The sequence below is a fragment of the Alosa sapidissima genome, chromosome 20 (assembly GCF_018492685.1).
Source record: "Alosa sapidissima isolate fAloSap1 chromosome 20, fAloSap1.pri, whole genome shotgun sequence".
In the NCBI taxonomy this organism is placed as follows: domain Eukaryota; kingdom Metazoa; phylum Chordata; class Actinopteri; order Clupeiformes; family Clupeidae; genus Alosa; species Alosa sapidissima.
Genome location: NC_055976.1, coordinates 5,864,993 through 5,885,314, shown reverse-complemented (window position 1 = coordinate 5,885,314; position 20,322 = coordinate 5,864,993). Strand labels below are relative to the sequence as shown.

The window sequence follows — 20,322 nt, the reverse complement described above, 5'->3', positions numbered from 1 at the left end:
ATCTCCTTCAGATGGTAGTTTACCACTACTGCAAGTAAACAAGCTAGACATCAACCATAATTTAGCCCATCCCTTCAAGATGTACCTTTCTGGAAAAAAACACTGAATTACCAGTTTTTCCAAAACAGGTTTTATACTTCTGTTTTTGGTGGGTAGGGGGTAATGAATATCGTATCTAAGCCAATTGTGCTGTTAATTACTTTTACGACAATATTGAAACTACTTTCTTTTCCAAAAAATCTTATGGAATTCTAGGATGTTTTGAATGATTCCACTGGCTCATATGTTCATTTCAGTCTTCAGCTTGTCAACAAAGCATTCTAACCTGACCATAAAGTCTTGTTCCTGAAAGCAAATTGCCATGCAACTATCAATTTAGTGGCACACAAGTTCTGAGGACTGTTCAGATTCAGTCCCCCCTGTCCCCCATTTACTTATAGTTCAACCTAGAGTACTACGTACACTCTCTTTGTTACACAGAGATATGAACACCAATGCAAAAACAAGTGAAAGCGCCAAAAAAAATAGAAAGCAAAAGACTATTAAAGGGTACATCAAGATCACATCAAGTTGCCATAGATGATCCGTAATCACCACTGCAGCAAACTGTTCTTGTTTTCTAAAATCTGCCTATAATGTAATAGCAATCTGTGACGGTGGAAGCACACTTGATTATTTTATTGAAGGTTACGCCCAAATCACATCCATTAGGCTAATTGAGAGACCACTGTAAATGTAAGCCTTTTAAGACATGAACCTTACTCTTCAACCACTATTTTCATTAAAATAGCAATATGGATGTGAATGCGCATACCCTAGGAACATTAGGTTCACTCTGTGCACTTAGATTGGAACAAGTGATCACACACACCCCACCCCCCAGCAATAGTTCTAACAGGTGTGATAATTCATAATTCTCATGTTATTTTCCCATACACTGTAAATTCTAACATTCAAATTAATAATAAAAATTAAGTGGGGTTGACTTAGTTTTGACCAATCGGCAGAGAACACTCAGTTTATTTGAGTTAGTAGTAATGTGAGAGCGAAAATGCAAACCAACTAAGTCATTTTAAGTTCAGGTTACTCACAAAACAATAGTCCAACACTTGAACATGCGCAGAAGCCTCTCTGGTACATGCTTAGACACCAACGGACACCAGTCCACACAACACGACCTCTGTCACGACACGACACAACGAAACACACACGGACATCGCTGAGTACTTTACAGGTTCATTTGGTGAGTAAAAGTTTGAAATCGATTTGCTTTCTTGATTTATTATTCATTCAATGCTAGTTTAAGTTTTGTTCAGCATATGTCAATGTCTATGTGAATGATGTTAATTATCATAGCATAGAACTAGCGTCCAAGCTAGCCCAACGTTCGTTGCCAACAATGTCTGTTAGAACCACTTAACCATCTCTGACTGTATCAAAGTGTATTGACCCTTTTCAGACGTGGCTCATGTGTTTTATCACTGAAAACTATTATTTCTAAAACTCCGGTTTCACGTCTGCATATATAGCAGCTAAACAGGGAATGAACCATGATTCGTTTGTTTGACCTCCATATTAGTTAACGTTAGCATGTTTAAACTGGAATTATTGCAGCCATGTCATTAGCTAGTTCTAGCTATAACTTACTTTTCATCATGGAACAGGACATGCTTTCAAATTCTTTGATTTGATGTTATTTCATATAAACACAACTTATTTTGTCTGAGCAAAAGCATTAGATCAGGGGCGGTTCTAGGGGCGGGGCCACCGGGGCCCGAGCCCCATCTAAAATCTCATTGGCCCCTGTACCGTCAATCATCAATAAGTGTCAAACTTGTTGAGAACGACGATCAGAGATCGAATTCTATTCCCAAACAACTGGTGGCAGTAATGCACCTATTAAGCTTGAAAGCTAAAGCACACAGTGAACTGTAAAAGAAAGAATACATTTGGCTAACTAGAAATGTCTCTGCTAATGTGAAGAAACGATACATTTGGCTCACGGAAGTATCAGCTAACGTGAAGAACCGATACATTTGGCTAACGAAAGTATCAGCTAGAATTCAAACGTGAAGAACCGATGGCAGCGTTTCATCCTCCACAGAATTTTTTTGGTGAGTCACAAATCTCTGTTGGTTATCATCATTATGTGAAAGGGACGTTTATTTGTTGCTGTCACAATATGTTAAGTTTGTCAATTAAATTACGAAGCAGCAGCAAGCTTGCAGTGAACTGTTAACTGACTTAGTCAGTGAACTGTTAACATTAACTTAACGTTAGGTTACTTGAGTTGAGGTTTGATTGTTTGTTAGCATGCTGATAGATTTTATGTATGGAAAGGTAATGTATGAAGTGTTTGAAATGGTGTTATATGAAATGCAGAGAAATGGACATCCTGTTTGTTTGGGGCCCGAAATTAATAATATTACATGCGCTAGTGCGCCTAACGTTCGATTTTTTTTGCTTGAGGAAAAAGTTTGGCAGCTGCTAACATGAACATGAGAATACATGCCTAATAGCTAACGCTACGTTTTTGTAGTTAATGTGAGCTATCATTGCAAAGTTATTAACCACTATTCTGAGTTTATTTGATTCATGGGCTTCGCATGAATTATGTCTCAAAGTGTTAGGACAAGGAGAGTTTCATTAAGATAAATTGGTTAGATTTTCTACTCTATTCACTCAAGCTTTATATGATTTAAAAAAATAATAACTGGTTTTACAGTTGCCATACGACATGCTGAATACAAGCATGGATTTTGTGAAACACGCATTTGTGTTTCACCTACAGACTGGGATGGCGCAGGAGCTGGTGACTTCAACCCACAGTCTTCAGAACCACCAGTCACCAAGCATAGCTGCTCCTAATGGTATGGTGCTATTTCCTATTGCCACTACAGTGAACATATTTTGTCATTCATTTTAGAAACGCCAGGTTGACAGTGGGTTATGAAAGTTAATAACAATTAAGTTACTCAAACATTTTCTTCTCTCCAGACATTTCCCATTCTAGAGCAGATGGTTCTGTGCAACCTCTCTTAAACTGGTATTCCGCAAGATGCAGCACGGAAATAGGAAGAGGCCACTCGATGACTTCTGATACAAAGACTTCAAATGGTAGGAATATTCCATCTTTAGTGTTTTGCTACCCCTTCCGTAACTTTCGCTTTCAAATGACCCATCGTCAGTCTTCAAATCAGAATCAGGCTTTTCTAACTGGAAGCAAGACGGTGGCTTCAAAGAACATTCCAAATAAGACCATTGTAAAAATAGTTGTTGAAAAAATTGTGTAAATATGATGTAGTTGTTGCTCACATGCTGTGTGTGTGTGTTTGTTTTAATGTATGCAAATTGGCAGTGAAAGTGATTTCTCTTATCAACAAAAGGGGAAACAGTTAAAGTAAAACTTGTTAAATTGAACGAAAAATGTGTGTATGATGATGTATGATTTCTAGTGCTGTCAAACGATTAAATTTTTTAATCACGATTAATCGCTGAATTCCTATAGTTAATCACGATTAATCACATATTTTATCGCATGATTAAAATTCTATTACTTTGCATTGCTGAACTTTCCAGGAGTCCATATTAACAATATAAAGCAATTATTGTGTATCTTGATTAGGATTCAAATGAAAGCAAAGCAAGTTACTTCATTAACTTAACTTTAAGACGTAGGTCTATTTGATTATTTCAAATCAAATTTCAAAAGATGTGCAGTAGACCTGAGGCAACACAATATATTCTTCAGAAATATAGCTAATAAAGGGCATAACAAACATAAAATACTATATTCATTATCTTTGAGTTCAGTTGAAAATAAGGAACCTTTCAACATGAGTGCACTGCCATTTTATAAGCTTACAGTCTATGGTGCACTGTCACTTGCCACACACATCAGCCGAAGTTTTTAACACACAAACACTGGATAAACAATGGATTTTATGGAGCGGCGTCGACCAAATATAACTGAATCGTGATTTAGCCTACACGGCGGCAAAGTGCGATGCTGGTGTGCAGAGTTGTATTGAAAAGAATGGAATCTAATGTACAGTAAATGAACGTCGAAAGCAGAGTGCATCGCACTCATGTCGGCATCATCGGTGTCCACAGCAATTTAAAACACCATTCAGCTGACCGGGAGTTCAGAACTGCTGTTGGTGTTTATTATACGAATCTACTCTTTGGCCGGCTCGTAAGCCCAAACAAGTGTGTGCAGCATGCCTTTACGTAGCCTACTAAAGGCGCATCATAAAGATAGCCTACATTTAATCTGCATCACGCCCCATTTTAGCGGAAAACAAGTTAACATTATATCATTGATTCCAAAGACAGCTAGCCTAATCACACCTTGATGTTACATCAAGTTATTAATTTACAGGCCATTCAATCATTTTACTAACAGGGCAGTTATGAAGAATTATGTGTATGCAACTTACTCATGTCAAAACTATGTACATTAGCCTACAACCCATTCAGCACGTACCATATCCCATGTAAAATGGTCATCTAACTGTGGAACTTCAGTATAACAGGCATAGCCAATTATCTCACCTACAGTAGTTGTAGGAAAAAGGCTACATTCATATTACAAGTGATAGAATGAATGTGTGACTTATGTTTTGTTGATGTTATGACATGTAAAGTTGACATGACATGTAAAGCTTGCCGAACTTATAGTCAGCAACGGGCAGTTTGACTGTGCCTACATTCATGACACTCCTGTTAGTAGGCTATAAACTGGAAAGAGCAAAAAATAGGAACATAATGGTCACATTAATCCCATAAACACACAGATAACTCTTACACCAACCTTATTTTGTGCCTTTTATTCACGTTTTTTTCAAGATTTAGTAAGTATAAGCCCTTTTCGCTCCCCACTTTGATGCAGCATAGGTTTCCATTATCCAAACAGCTCCCTTTCCCCTAAAAGGGGGCGTGTATATGCAGCACGGTCTAGCTAGATCCAGTGTGGTGTTGTAGTTGTTCTAACGTTACTAGTTGTTGCAACAGCATGTGAAAAAAACTACAAAGTTTGTTACACCAAAAAGAACGTTAATCTTGCGATAAAAAAATTGACGCCGTTAAAATAGGTTTACGTTAACGCCGTTAATAACGCGTTTAACTGACAGCACTAATGATTTCTGTTTAAAATATCAATGTATGTCCACTGAAGTGTCTATTATATTTTAGTTTTAGATTGTGTTTTCAATGCACATTATAAATAAATGGGAAAATTGTTAAGAATTGTATTGGCTTTTTTGTTTTTTAGCATTTAGCATTCAAGTATTTGAACAAGGTAAGACTGGTGAAATGTATGCACCTTACTGCTGTGGTGTAGTCTAGTTAGCTGTAGTGGGTATACTGTGATCAACCCCAAATATTAATACCTATCCTTGTCTGTTTTAAGTGGGTATACTGAGATGGTGATGCTTTTTAAGTGGGTATACCAGAGACTTTCTAATAAGGAGACACAGCACTCAAAAAAACCTCCATAGAAATGCATGGGGCTAGTTTCCGTTGTCTACACATATCCCACCCCTTCCTCGGCAAAACGTCAACATGTGAATACATTGAGCCAATCATGTGGTGTGATGTGAATACATCGAGCCAATCATATGGTGTGTTGTGAAGACACCGTGCCAATCATGTGTTGTGAACTCGCCGCTGGAGCAAGATTGGTGTCGTGAAGCCTTGCGCACGCACATTTCTGCCGAATAGGATGCCCGATGAGTGCCCAAAAAGCGTTGCAATATGTCCGTTGAGTGGAGGGACTTGCCTAAAAGGACTTTGGGTATACTGCGTATAGTCCTGCATATCACGTAGACAACGTGCCTCCGCCTTACTGAACAAGTGATTTTCTGTGTATGGATGTTGACCGGTTCTTGGCCCCTCCGTGTATGATGTGGCTCCTTTATGGCCCGTCTCAGAAAAATCCTAGAACCGCCACTGCATTAGATAGCATTGAAGCATGTCTACAAGTAATGCTTATTTAGAAGAAGTTATCCTTACTTAAGACTTTAAAGTTCTGGTTAGTTACTTCCAACTAGTAAAGTTTACTTCATGCCCTCGAGTAAAGCTTACTTGAAACAAAGTTGTATTTACTAGTGTTAAATGAGTTACCCTTACTTTGAGTTGTAAAGGGTACTTTATGTTGGATAGTAAAGTTTACTTGCAGAATATACACAAATAGTATAGGCACTATTAGATTAGATAACTTTGTCATTTTGCAGAGTACAAGTACAAAGACAACAAAATGCAGTTTGTGTCTAACTAGAAGTACAAAGACAGGTGGTGCATAGACAGGATAAGAAATATGCGGTGTAAACAGTAGTATACAGTTGGTTTACAGAAGGTGGTTTAGAGTAATATAAATTAGGTATAAATATGTGCAGTGTATTAGCAGAATAAATATGGATATTCGGTATGAACCATATAGACATATATGTACAGTATACAGCTATGTGCAGTGTGGTAACAGTACTGTAGTGCAGAAACAGTAACATTATAACAGTAGTAAGTATACGTGTAGGATGAATAGTATGAAGAGCAGTAGAAAATGCCATGTATAAGTGTAATTACAGTATGTACATTTGTAGGGTAGTGCAATTGTCCGCGGGGGGTGGGTGTCCCCCGTCAAGGTTTCCATGGTCATGGTGGACACCTCAACAGGCACAGGCAAGGAGGCATCGGACGGGGGCTTAGTTGGTTGGTTGTCACCGGGATGCAGAGCTAGAGTTCAGTAGGGTGACAGCCGCAGGAAAGAAGCTTCCTCTGAACCTGCTGGTTCGGATGCAGAGAGACCTGTAACGCCTCCCAGAGGGGAGTGGGGTGAACAGTCTGTGGTTGAGGTGAGAACAGTCTTTGATGATGCTGCGCACCTTACGCAAGCATCACTTGCCCTGGATGGCCTTGATGGAGGGGAGTGAGGAACCGGTGATGCGTTGGTCAGTTTTCACCACCCTCTGCAGTTTTTTTTCGGTCGTATTCTGGTGTAACCTCCATGTTTCAATCTGTAGTGTTTGAGCAACTGACCTCTGACTTAACATCCAAACAAGCACAACTTACATGTCCAGTTCATTGCTCTGCATTTTCAGTTTTCCAACTGCAAAAAGAAAAAGAGGGGAAAATTATTATCAATATGCATCTATTGGCTATGTTTAACTAAAACAGCTAATTAAGTTTATCACATTAAATGTTAATTTAAATTATTTCTCCAGAGACCTAATTAATACTGTTAAGCTAAAAATATTATGATTTGGCAACTTAATTTTCTCTATTGCTTCAGGCCTAGTACATTTATCACAATAGAATTTATGTCAATGTCAATCATATGTTGGAATTATGACGCCATTTTGCACCTCAATAACGGCACATTCGTTCAAATTCCACACACTGCAACCTAAGTCCTCTTGATAAATCACAACGAAAGATTTTAGATAAAAGACCATGGCTAATTTTCTCAGTCAGTAAGGTTATGAGTCCAATTATCCTAATTGTTTTATCAATACAGTAGGAATATCGACGTAAACCATACACAGTTTAATCTTTACACGTTTTGAATCAACTTAGCGTTTCTCATGAGAAATGGCTAATGTTAGAACTAAACTTCATTAAGAGAGCTCATGAAGACAACTGCTATTGGCAAATTTATACAGCCTAGTTCTAGACCCCAGGCGCCACCACTTCCTCATAACTTCAATAACAAAAAAATATATCAAAGGGCTTGAATACCTAGAATATTTGTTTTCTGCTCTGCATGGTCTGAGGCAGTGTTACCTCGCATAGGTGCTATCAGTTAGCTGCAAACTGTTAGCAGCTAGCGCATATATCGGCCACTTAGCAAGTTGAACATAACATTACCCCTGCTGTTAATGAAACCGAATGTACAGTTTTGCACAAATGCTGTTAGTTCAACCTATACTGTAAACATTTGACACATTAAGTAAACTTACCGGACAGAGCAAGTCACTGGTGAAGCTGAGTTACACTACCATCCCAAAAGTCAGCCACACCGTAACACTGCCGACCGTTGGCTGTGGAATCCAGAATGCTCCCTCTGCTGACTGTGCGCGTGTGCACTGCGTGAGTCCAGTTTACTCAGGTCTGAGTTGTGAAGCTTACTCGTGTATCTCAAGTTTTAGACCCCATTGATGCAAGTTCGGCACATTACTAATGTTACTCTAGTAAGAACACTAGGTCAGCCTATAGTAAGTAAAGTATACTTGTGTTACTGCAGTAAGATGTAGTGTTATTTTTTACAGTGTATACTTGCACTAAGGGAAAAAAAATATTGATCTCAATTTGTTTAGCAAATTATCATATCTACTCATGGTTATTTATCTACACAAGATATTTATTTACAATTATCCTGTGCAATGCACATAGGAAATTTGCACATAATTTCACATGTTTATACGTTCAATGTCTTGGGGTGACGAGGAGGCCCATTGGAAATTTTAGAAAATAGTTTAAGGATATACAGTTGCTATCCTATTCAACCTAACCTATACTTTACTGACTTAAATGAGACATTTGGGTCTATTTTCCAAAAGTCACAGTGTTGCAGGAGGCGAAAAACCATTGCAAAGATCCAACGTAGGCCTAGATCTCTCCTAGGTGATCTATGGGGAAACCTTTTAAACCTTGCTTTTGGCCTCTTAACATTCTCAGAAAATCATTACAAGAGCTATGCAACACGGTGGGTTCCCTGGGAGACACCACTGAGCAAGTATAATTCAATATACATAAATAATAGTGTTGTATTGCTCCTTTAAAGATATTCTGACTGGCCAAAAGAACTGTTCAAAGGTTGCCCCTATAGGTTAGCTTTGTAGCTTGCTTGTTGTGTATGTTACGTAGGCGAGATCTAAGTCTAGGTTGGAACCAACATTTTTTCGACTTCATAAAACAATAGGTGACCCTAGGAAAACAGACCTAGTTGTAAAAAATGGCAGGAAATCTCCTTTAATGTACACTTTCATTTGTTTTCAATAAACAAATCAAATCAGAAAAGCTCAACAAATTATTTATTGAATTTTCTCCAAATGCAACAAAATAAGAAGCTGCCAGCTAAACCTACTTTAACTTGCCCTCATAGGTTGGCTTTAGCTGCCAGTCCATTATTCGGTCTGTACCAAATTTCCTTGTTCTATTTGCATCTGACAGCACTGAGTGATCTCGATTGGTTGAAAATGACTGGAGATTTTCTGAAGTTCTCTGACTCATGTACATGGCTTTAATCCTACTGTTTTGGCTCATGGATCAACAGTATGTCTGCAAGGAGTATACTGAAAAGTACACCCTGCCTACATTGAAGCATTGTAGTGTTTCAGGGATTCTTGGACTGTTTCCCTGCTTTTGCCACGAAAAGCTTGCAGTGTGTGAAGGGAAAGGTGGACTCATTTTGTGGTCACAGCTTTGTTCATTAGTAGCAACACATGATTATTTTTGGTCCCCCTTTACTGTTTTCAGTCAATTCAGTCACCTGAACTTAAATGTAGTAACGAATCCAAAGACTTTAGGGCTGGGATAAACGATTATTTTTTAAACGATTAATCTAGCGATTATTTTTTCGATGCATCGATTAATCTAACGACTCATTTTTTCAGTCCGATTCGATTTTGATTCAATTCGATTATCTCCTCATTAATTGGCTAATAGCAACTTATACATGTTGATTTACATATCTGAATGAATTAAACATGAATTCTTTAACATTGCAATATATGTTTATTGCTCTTACGATTCCAAAATAAAAGACTATACAAGTGCAAAGTAATGCATTCTTAGTCAGAGGTAGCATTCAATAAAGTTCAGTAGTGTATAGGTCTAATTGAGTGCCTGTCACTTTAAGACGTCTTGCAATTAACATTAACACAGTTAAAAGGCTGCGGATGTGTTTATGCAATTCATAACGTAGTTAGTTCAAATAACGATTCGTACTTCCTTGGGACAAGCACTTTTGAGTCTTGGAAAACACCTTTCCATTTACATCGGGATTTTGCAAACATTCAAGTCAATAAAATGAGCCCTGCATGAGTAACGAAATACAAGCAGCTGTAAGTAAGCATGCTAAACTTAACATCCAAACAGTATTCTAACATTAGCTTTGAGATACTGCTTGATTGCATACTGTAACTTAGTTTAGTCTCCTCAATGTACTAAGTTATGTTGTGATAAGACCTTAGCAGAGTTTACTTTAACTTTAATGCAGCAGTTTTGAACAAATTTGCGCTGCATGGTCACAATGCTAAGCGGATTTAATAGCAATTTAGCCCACTGTGTTCTACTGTATGCAGTGCTTCTATGTGGCAACAACAATCCTTCAACAATCGTGAATATCTTGTTAAATGCACATGCAGAGGAGGAGCAGCGGGGTCGTTACGAGAGAGAGCGGGCGGGGCGAGGAAAGGCTGTGCGAGTAAAAAGTGCAGCTCAATAAAATTATTTTATCTTAGCTTTAATTTAAATAGTACAACATCAATGTGTGCTGGCCGGTTTTGATAAAAATATTAAGCAGCACACGTTATGCTTGACGAATCGATGCGCATATTTTGCGTCAACGTATTTTTTGCGTCGACGTCATCGATTACGTCGACGCGTTGTCCCAGCCCTAAAAGACTTGCAAACAAGACTTTCTTTTGTGTCTTCACAGGAGGACACTCCACTACATCGCACCATCGTTGGTGTGCTCACTGTTCTTGGGGGAGATTGACGGCAACATCATTTCCGGGGTCCAAGCTGCTGTCAAGTGTTATGGTGGCAAATTATTTCTGCTTGATATGTTTTTATTACTATTATTATTTTACTGCAGAGCCCAAGCACTCTTTTTTTACTTGAAATATGTTAAATGGCAGGGTAGTTTGCCATGTGAATGCCAGATCATTGAAAATAAAGAAATGCTGTGATTCATCTAAACCAACCTTCTCATTCCATTCTTTTAGGTAGGTTTTTTACATATATGTAAGCATACACTACTTGTATAGTCATTTTCAGTCTGTGAACTGAACCAGAAAACAAGTCAGTAGTACTAGTGCTCATTTAGAAATGTGAGCTAATGAAGTATTATTTACTCAGAAAAAACAAGCTGCATTTACTTAAAAAACATGAGCTAATTAAGTATAATTTACTTAAAATAAACAAGTTGTATTCACTTAAAAAGTGTAAGCTTGTTAGTGTAAGTGTTACTCAGAATAAATAAGTTGTGTTCACTTAAAAATGTAAGTTTATCAAGTATTGCTTACTCAGAACAATTAAGTTACACTAATTTTTTCCAAGGCAATGAGTTTGCACACAATTTCTAAGTAAAGTCAACTTGTCAAAATTTAGTGTATAGAAAAAAAATCTCAAGATACTTGATCTCCTTATTTGGGCAAAGGCAGTAGATTTTTTGTAGATGAATTTCAGAAGTCTATACCAGGCCTATAACTCTTCTGCCACACAGGCCACTAAAGTTTAAAGGAAAATTCCGTTTTTTAGCACTTTAAGGCCCTTTTCTGGTTTGTTTTGGATGAACTAGAGTGGTTCAACGTTAAGGGTTGTTTTAGGACATGTTTGAGTAGCCTACTACAGTATGCCCATTGCCAGCCACCCTGAGAAGTGAAAAGGCGATTCAAAACGAGTCAGAAAAGTCGAGACAGGACCAATCGTCAAAATTTCGGTGTCCACCACTCTAGTTCATCCAAAACAAACCAGAAAAGGGCCTTAAAGTGCTAAAAAACAGATTTTTCCTGTAAGGCAGCCTATTCCACCATGCCAAGCATTGGATTGGTGCACACCATTTTTACATTATTGGCATCAAGTTTAAAAATATAGGGATTATCATGGTGTATGGCCCTGGTGATTAGATATTTAGTAGTTTATCAAATGACAGTTCCACAAGTGATTGGCTGACCCTAGCTGATGATTAGATCTAGGCCTACTTGCTAGTTGGCTACATGTCCCAAACATAGGCTAGGCCTACTATACGACTACAATACAATATTGGATGCAGTCTATTGCTTCAGCCCGTTGTTGCAGGCCACAGTTATAATGCTGTTTGGATGACTGGATGTTCAATAAGAATTTAGGCCTACATCATCTGAGCTACTGTAACTCACCCTTGATTGGTAAACATATGAATTGGGTCATTCCACGTCAGTTCAAAAAGGGCCCACGCACTTAGGTCTCAAAAAATTCTGAAAAAATTACCAGGTGTACCTATGTTACCCAGGAGACACACTGTAAAATTACTCTTATGTAAGATCAATACTTTCCAAGATACAGCCAGTTTTACAGGGGGAGGGGGGTGTCGATTTTGCTCGGCCTCTTTTTTTTGTCAAAGTTCACAAGCCCACAGCGCAAGAACTAAACCATGTAGGAGGCTCAAATTTTGCATGCTGGTACATAAATAGGAATAGTATGTAGCAAAATCGTCACGTTAGGTCTGGATAATCCTGCATGGTCATAGCTGTCCCTCAAAGTTGATACAAATGTTATTGGAGTTTTTGGCTGGGCTCTGTTTAAGCCTTCAGAAGACATATTTGTACTTAACATAGGCTCTTGATTTATTTTCCTTACTGAAATAAGTAGAAACACTCTCACAAAAAGCAATGAACAGAAAACAAATCCCTTCAGGGTCTGAACAGCAGACCTCACAAATCTGAAAAATCATTTTGGTTATCATTTTCAGAGCACCCAAACATCTTGTGGGAATATACAAAGATTTTTTAAATATGTTTTTCTTTATTCTCCATGATCCCTTCTTTTTGAAAACACCAATTTGACTTGTCTTATGCTAATCTTTATTTTTTATTTTCCACCCTGAACATGGGCAAAATGCCCCATTGACATCAATATGTTTTATATTATAGATTTATATAGATTTGAAATGTGAACGACGTGACGTTATCATCCACACTTTAGTGTTAAACAAACATGGAAAGTTGACTCATGTAAAGTTACAGTTTTAAAAAGGGAAACGAAATGGCAAACTTACAGAGTCCCTGGTATGAAAATAAGTTACTCAGCAAACAGCCACGTAGTGAATCAACTGTATTCAGGTATGTATCCAGGTCTAATACGTCCATGTGTTTCTCTCTCCGTCTCTTTACTGTCGTCTTCACGGACAGATGCCAATTCGATGTCAGGCAAACGAAGCACGAGGTCCATTTTGCAAACAGCTAACTAGCATGTGCATGGATGGAGCTAAGGTTAAGCCTCGTGATATTAATTAAGCCTATGTATACTGTAAGACAGATCCCATCTCTAGACGTACCCTGCACCTTGAGTATTAGTTTGGTTTAATCACTTTCGTCATTTGATAGTCTGTAACATTTTGCTCCACGTTACAAAGACTCACAGAGATTTTTCATCCATTCCTAGATTGCACATCAACAACAAACTCATCTAGCGTTTTCTCTCTTCCCGCGCTACCCTTGCCTTGATCTTTGAACCCACTACACGATCAGTGAGTAGGCCTAGTCTTGCTTTTTTTGTGAGCAAAGCTAAAATAATATTAATCATTATAAAACTTGCCCAGACAATTGTCTTATATTTAAAGTATAATTACGAAACTTGAATCATCACTGCAGATGCAAAAGGAAATCACTTCCTGTTGCCCATATAAGCCTATAGTTATTTCTTTAAACAGGGTTTAACTGTAGCCTAGGGTAACAGAAGAACAATACATTGCAAAAAATCATGACTAAAGATTTTAAACATAAACTAAATCTTATTAGAACATGTGGCCGGAGCAAGTACACTCACAGATCCCCCATAAGTAGCCTATTATAATTAATTTCACAACCTGCCAGTCTGTTTTGTACAGAGCCCCTAAGGCAGTGTTTCTCAAACTTTTTTTCTGGGGACCCACTTTTTAAAAATGACAGACTATCGCGACCCAACTCGTTACTGTAGTAGGCTAGTTAACAAACTAGATCCTAATAGAAAGCTGTTAGCTTTCCTAAGCTATATAATCTATAAGCTAGGGGTATTACACAACATAAATTGTCACTATGCTAAAAATTGTCAAATTTATTGAAATAATGACAAGTTCTAAATATATCCTCTTCAACAGAGTTAAAATCAGCTGGTGCTGCAGATTTAATAATAAATAAATAAATAGGCCTACATAGTAACACACATATTTCTGTTTTCCAGCAACATATTAGGAAGCATAGGCCATTTTACAGCATTGTACAATATATTCAATGAAATACCAACATGCTGCATTAAATGGATCCATAATCCAGTCATACTGAGCACTGCTGGTTGGGAAATATTTTTGAAATAAACTTTGCAGAGATGTGATGTAGGCCTACTGTTTAACACATGGGATCACAAGAGTGGCTCCCGAATCAGACGTTTCAGCGATTTCGCTCAGAAATCTCAAAGGCATAATACTGTCGTGATCGAGGCGCCTGTCCCATACCTCAAGTTTTTTTGGTGAATGCAGTAGGCTAATCTTATTTGCTAGGTGAGGTAGGTGCTTGTCTTTGCCTTGTAACTGGACATTTAACTCAAATGTATCGCTAAGATATATCAAATATATCGCTAAGATAGGCCAGCTTCGTCAAGAAATGTTAATTAGTGAACGTGCTTGCAGAGTCAAACATGCGCTCTTCCTCCAAGAAGAGGCAACTCGGAGCTCAAACACGCGCGACAGCACTTTACTTCGGGAAAGCCACCTTGCCTCGCTGTGAAACAGTACAGCCTTTGGTCTGCTACCATCTCTTCGCAAACTGCGGAGAATAGACGCGCTTTTAAGGGCCGGGTTTTGATGAAATTCACCACTCTCACAACAACGTTCAAAATCTCATGTAGGTCGGGACTACAGTATAAGCTGCCTTGACACGAGCGCTTCCCTATGAATAACGCAGTGCGTCCATTGCGCATCGGGTGCTACCTGGGCCTAGGCTACAGATAAAAATAAAAAAAAACTCCTGTTTTTCACGTCAGTTCGAGCCCCACCTGGCATGTGTGAAACACTGCCCTAAGGGGACATGAGCAAAAAAAAGTTTAGTTTCATGTGCTCACCTGAAACTTTCACGTGAGCACATGAAAGTTTTGTGTGCGGACACAAAACCTTTACACATGAAACTTTCATGTGCGCACATGAAAGTTTCAGGTGAGCACATGAAAGTTTCACGTGAGCACATGAAACTAAACTTTAGATTTTTTTTTGCTCATGTCCCCTTAGGGGCTCCGTAGTTTTGTCCTAATGTCATACACATCATTTTAGCGGGCAGGGTGTCTTGGCAAGAATGTTGGTGTTCCATGTAGGCAGAGCACAGCAAACAACACATAAAATAGTTTGTTGATTGTAATGGACACTTCCAAAATCTTTTTGCAGCAAGCATGAAACTGCTCCCGAATGTTACATCTATCACCCTGTGACAATGTTTAGGCCTACAGAGTTTGAGAAGTGAATGCTGTGTGATGTTACTATATGATGCTATTGCTAATCAACTGCATGGGCAATGTCTCTGTTGTTCAACTATTATAAAAGATTGCCACTGTAATGATTTGAACTTATTGGCTGCTATGAATCCAACATATTGTAAAATCGTAATTATTTCACACAGACAATTTCACCTTTTAATGTTATGCATGTGTATCTGGCTAATCCTGAGCCTCAACCCTCAAATCTCCCTTGCCAAAGCAGGACTTATTATCATTTTGGAATTTCAAATCATTTGATAGGCTCAGAGGACACAAATTTAACAAACCCAAAAAATTAATATACCATGCACCCCTCCCACCCATACATTCCTGTTCCATCCTGCAGTATAAGCGCAGAAACACAAACTCCTCCCTTGATTTCCATATTGATCCCTCCCCATGATATTGCACCGCTGTTGCGTATCTGACTGCTGTTGCATGTGTGCACCAGTGCCTTGCTATTCAAATGAGAGCCCTTGGTGCAAAGACCACACGTTGTTTTATGAGTATGTTTATTCTTATTAGACATTCTAGTCAGTTCTAATCTCAGAACAACCCTAGAACCCTTCATCAAGCATCAATAGGATGATAACAGCAGGTGTCATCACTTCATCATTCATTTTTGGAGGTAATTGTTTTATGTTTAGTCCTCAAACATTTTTATCAGTGGAATTACAATGGCCTATGTGACAAAAATTATTTGTTTGTTTGGTTGGTTATTCTTTTTTGTCTGTTTTGTTTTTTTATTGGACAAGCTGTTTTCATTCATGACTCAGTGCAGATCCCATCAGCAGGACTCGGCGTATACGCAGTATACTGTGCAGTATACCCTGAGACCAAGCAAAGAAGAAGAAAACAGACCTTTGAACCATAGAGCACGATTTACATATCTTCTTTTGGATTTCACATGAAACTGTTCATATTCTAAACAAAGATTCAGTGAGTGAACCCTAGTTATTAAAGAGGCTGCAGTCCCCATCATCAGGCCTTAGCCACGCTCTTTCATCACTAACAAGCAGAAGTAAGTTTTGGCACTGTTGAATTAGCTTGTGCAGAGATCCTTTTTTTTCTGATCTGCAAGCAATTAAGGGCAAGGAGGGCAAGCATATAGGCCCTCTGAGAGCAACTGCTTTATAGCGGCTTTTACTTCAACTCACAGGCCTAATTCATTTTTCTTAAAGCCTTGCCTAATAATAACACCTAACATTAATACATTATTTTCTGGATAATATGTGTGTATATTGGATTGCATTTACACTTTGCATTACCTGGTAGAAGTCTAATTTCACAGGAAATGCAAAATGTCACTGCAGTCAATGGCTGCACTGATAATTATAGACAATAGGTGACTACAGCCCTGATATCATCAAGTACATTATATAGGGTCTACTTTGTTTATTGGTGGGCAAAGAATATTCCTACAGTAACTCTAGCTATTTTGAAAACTAAAGTGGTGCCATGTAGGTGTTTTGGGCATCAACAGCACAACACTTTTGAAACTCCTGGACTGTATTTTCAACACTCTGACTTCAAACAAAGATCATCTCAGTGATCTCAGACCAAAAGGCCTCACAGCACAAATGCTAGATAACAACCTGACTGGAAAACAAAATTTGCAGAGTGGAGTGTACGCCATAAGATAACTAACCCTCTTCAGACAGGTAAGATCATGCAGAACTGCATCAGAAAACAGACAGGCCAGTCTTCACGAGTTTCAGCTTGGTGAGAGGAAGAACAATGCTGAATGAGTGGAGGGTCAAAACATCAACAGCATATAGAGGTTCTTCGGGGCAGCATGTAAAATTGCTTCTGCCATGTCTGACAATTGCACTCTTGATTTGATAGTGACTCCTGCATTGTACAAAATGTCCATACAGGCAGATGAAGACAAATTACAGTGATATTTGCCAAGCAGAATAAGAACAAAAGCATAAAAAGGAACCGCATATACTTGGTTTATACATTTGTTAAAGTATATAGTTAGAAATCACCTGTCAGTGTGTTGATTCTACACTCTCTCTCTCTTACTTTCACCCACATGTTATTGACTTCCAGCAATAAATATTTGAGAAGTTTACCAGTATGTAGATATTTTATGCAAATATTGTGTCTCCGCGTACGCAAATATAAGGATTTGGTAGGCTTGAGTACATGTTCATACTCACTCAAGCTTTATTCGGAACCCTTTGAGGTCTAGTGAACTTATCACAGGGCATTAAATATCATGGATTTGAGCTGTGCTCAACAAAGCAAAACTGTGCTGTCAGTCAGACAGCCACTAAAAATCATCCAGAGACATGGCCCCCCATTATTTATTATCATTTTAAAACATTTGCAGACTCATATTTGTTCATTTGTCACATATGAGACAGGGAGTTCATGGAAATTTTTCAGACAAACCAAATGCTTTTTTCAGGGGTTCATGAATAGATCTGTGCCATAATTATATGTCACTAGGATGTAGACTTTGCTATGCGGGAGTTGCTTCTGCCAACTGAGGTGTTTTTTGCATGGCATGTAGCCTTATTGACATTTCCTATGCCAATTTCAATGAGCTTAGTCTATTAGAATCACAGAGGGCTGCGTCTACACCCTGGCAGCATGCATGCAAAAGGGAGGCTGTCCCTGGAGCCTCTGTTTACCAACCAAGTCGGATTTACTTCTTTCATACATAGACAGGCTGAGGCTCACCTTCCCCCTGGAGGCTTTCATTTTGTCTCACATTCTAGCTCCACTCCAGCCACAATCCGCTCAAAAGTTACCAGGCTGAGGGGTTTTTATGCAAATCTCTGCACCAAAAAGCATGGTTACAAGCCTGTCCCTTATTCAGAGAAGAAGAAAAAATACACACTTCAAACAGAAACCATTTAATTCTCTAACGACAAAATTGAGAACATTTCCATTATCACCCTTGAGGGCTGGAGGGCATTTTTTAAGGAGCTTCTTCATAAACATAGGCACAGAAAAGTAAACCTTTTTATTTCAAAGTTTGTTAAAGTGAAATGGAGTGTTGGTAAATGAACAAAATGTAAAACAAGCAGGCTATATTTGACTTACCTGGTAATATTGTCTGGCTTTTGTAAAATGAATACAAAATAAAGAGATATCATTCTCCTGGCTGCATCATGGAATTATATTGGTTTCAATTTCATTGGTTGTTTCAATTGGTTATTAAATATTCTTGCTGTGGAAGCTATTTATTTCCTATTTTCACTTACTGTTCTGCTTTAGTTGTTAAATATGATGCACAACAGTTTTTAGAATGTGTGCACTATAGATGAATGAGATTATGCATGAGGAATTATTTAAATATGATACAGATGGTACAGAAATAGGGCATGTTTCAAAGTGACCAATGCACTTAAACGATGGTCCACTTTGTGTTATAAGCTTGAATTGGCACTAGGAAACATTATCATGAACAGAAACTGTGGTAGTTTGTTAGAGAATTACAGTATTTATACCTAACCATATGCTGACGTTTGCTGGATCAAATTCAAGATGATGCATTTTAAGTGGCTGCATAATAAAACAGAAAAACGTAAACAGAAATGAGAGTTTTCAGAGGCAGTTTAAATTTTCTAAGTCCAGGATGGCCAAGATTTTGGTAAAGGTTGCTGGCACAGGAGATGAATCACTTAGTGACTGAAGAGAGGAGCGTCTTGTCATACGACATGCAAACCTGAAATGTGTCCTCTCTCACAGAGGACAGCCAGCACAGCATAAATATGAAAAGAAGGTAGACTGCTGTGATGCTTGAAGAGGCAAAAGTAAAATCTTTTCTCGCTTCATGTTTCTTTTTTTTTCTTTTCCTTCAGTGTTCTTGAGAAAGTGACTCCAGAGGTGTAGTGTGACAATGGGGACCGCTGAGCTAACAGGAAAAGCACATAAACTTGCGCCAGTGATAAAATGACTACTCATTCCCGAGTCCAAGGCTATGCAGGTTTCAAATCCAAGGATGATTCTTTAATTACAGAAATACTTTACAGCTGCACAATACAATATTCTATAGTCTCAATATTAATTTTGAGCAGGGCACTGGGCATCATGTAACTGAAATTACATGATATTTACCCAGCAAATGTGAGTAACCCCAACATTTTACAAATCAAGATATATACATAACTCAAACCACACCCATCAAAAGGGGTCCAACAGTGCAAGTCTCACAAAAAACATGGCAAGCATCCATTCTATTCTAAGAAGCCCCCTGGTGACCCTGTACAGCTTTCATCACACATGAAGCACAGGATTCCCACGTGTTGTCAGTGGTTTCACAGATGTTAAGCACTGGATGATTCTACTTTAGGGTTTTATTTATGTAACATGGTGACCAAAACTCTTTTTGAAAGCACTATGAGTTAGCCTGACGTTGTCATACTCAAATTCTAGTCAGAATATGAGTCTGATACTGCTCCTTTGGGATGTGAATATGGAGCGTGTTTCAACCAATACAGGGGGTGAATCCTGTAGGAAGAACCAGGGGCGCAGGAGATATTTTCAAAGTGAGGGGGACCAAATTGTAAGCAAAAACCCATGCAGTGCAATCCGACTTCCAGATATCGGACCACCACTTCTGGCCCACTCACAGAATTATAGTATATACTTATACATTGTACCATTGTGGAACACTATCATAACCAAATCATAATATCTTCAAATCATCATGTAGATTATTTTAAATGCCTGTTTATTAAAATTAAAATTAGTAAAAGCATTACAATAAGTAAAAAATCCCCTACATTCCCTCAATTATGTCACGTATGGCCTATTGTGATTCCATTACGGTACAATGTTGACTGTGGGCCACATGCAGATTTTTGCTATTTTTAAAAAATATGTTATTTAATATACATAAAAATGATTGAAAATACATCTTTACTTATCAATGAAGGTTGT

General features: G+C 38.3%; 1 long non-coding RNA gene across 4 annotated transcripts in view; it reads right to left on the bottom strand.

Moving 5' to 3' along the window:
* Positions 1-13,418, bottom strand: part of LOC121694633 — a 146,736-nt gene extending 133,318 nt beyond the window's left edge. For 3 of the 4 annotated variants that reach the window (XR_006025850.1, XR_006025851.1, XR_006025852.1), the window contains exon 1: positions 12,980-13,418. This is a non-coding gene — a long non-coding RNA (uncharacterized LOC121694633). The remainder of the gene's footprint in view (positions 1-12,979) is intronic. The other variant, XR_006025849.1, reaches the window with a different exon arrangement.
* Between the last annotated feature and the right edge of the window lie 6,904 nt (positions 13,419-20,322).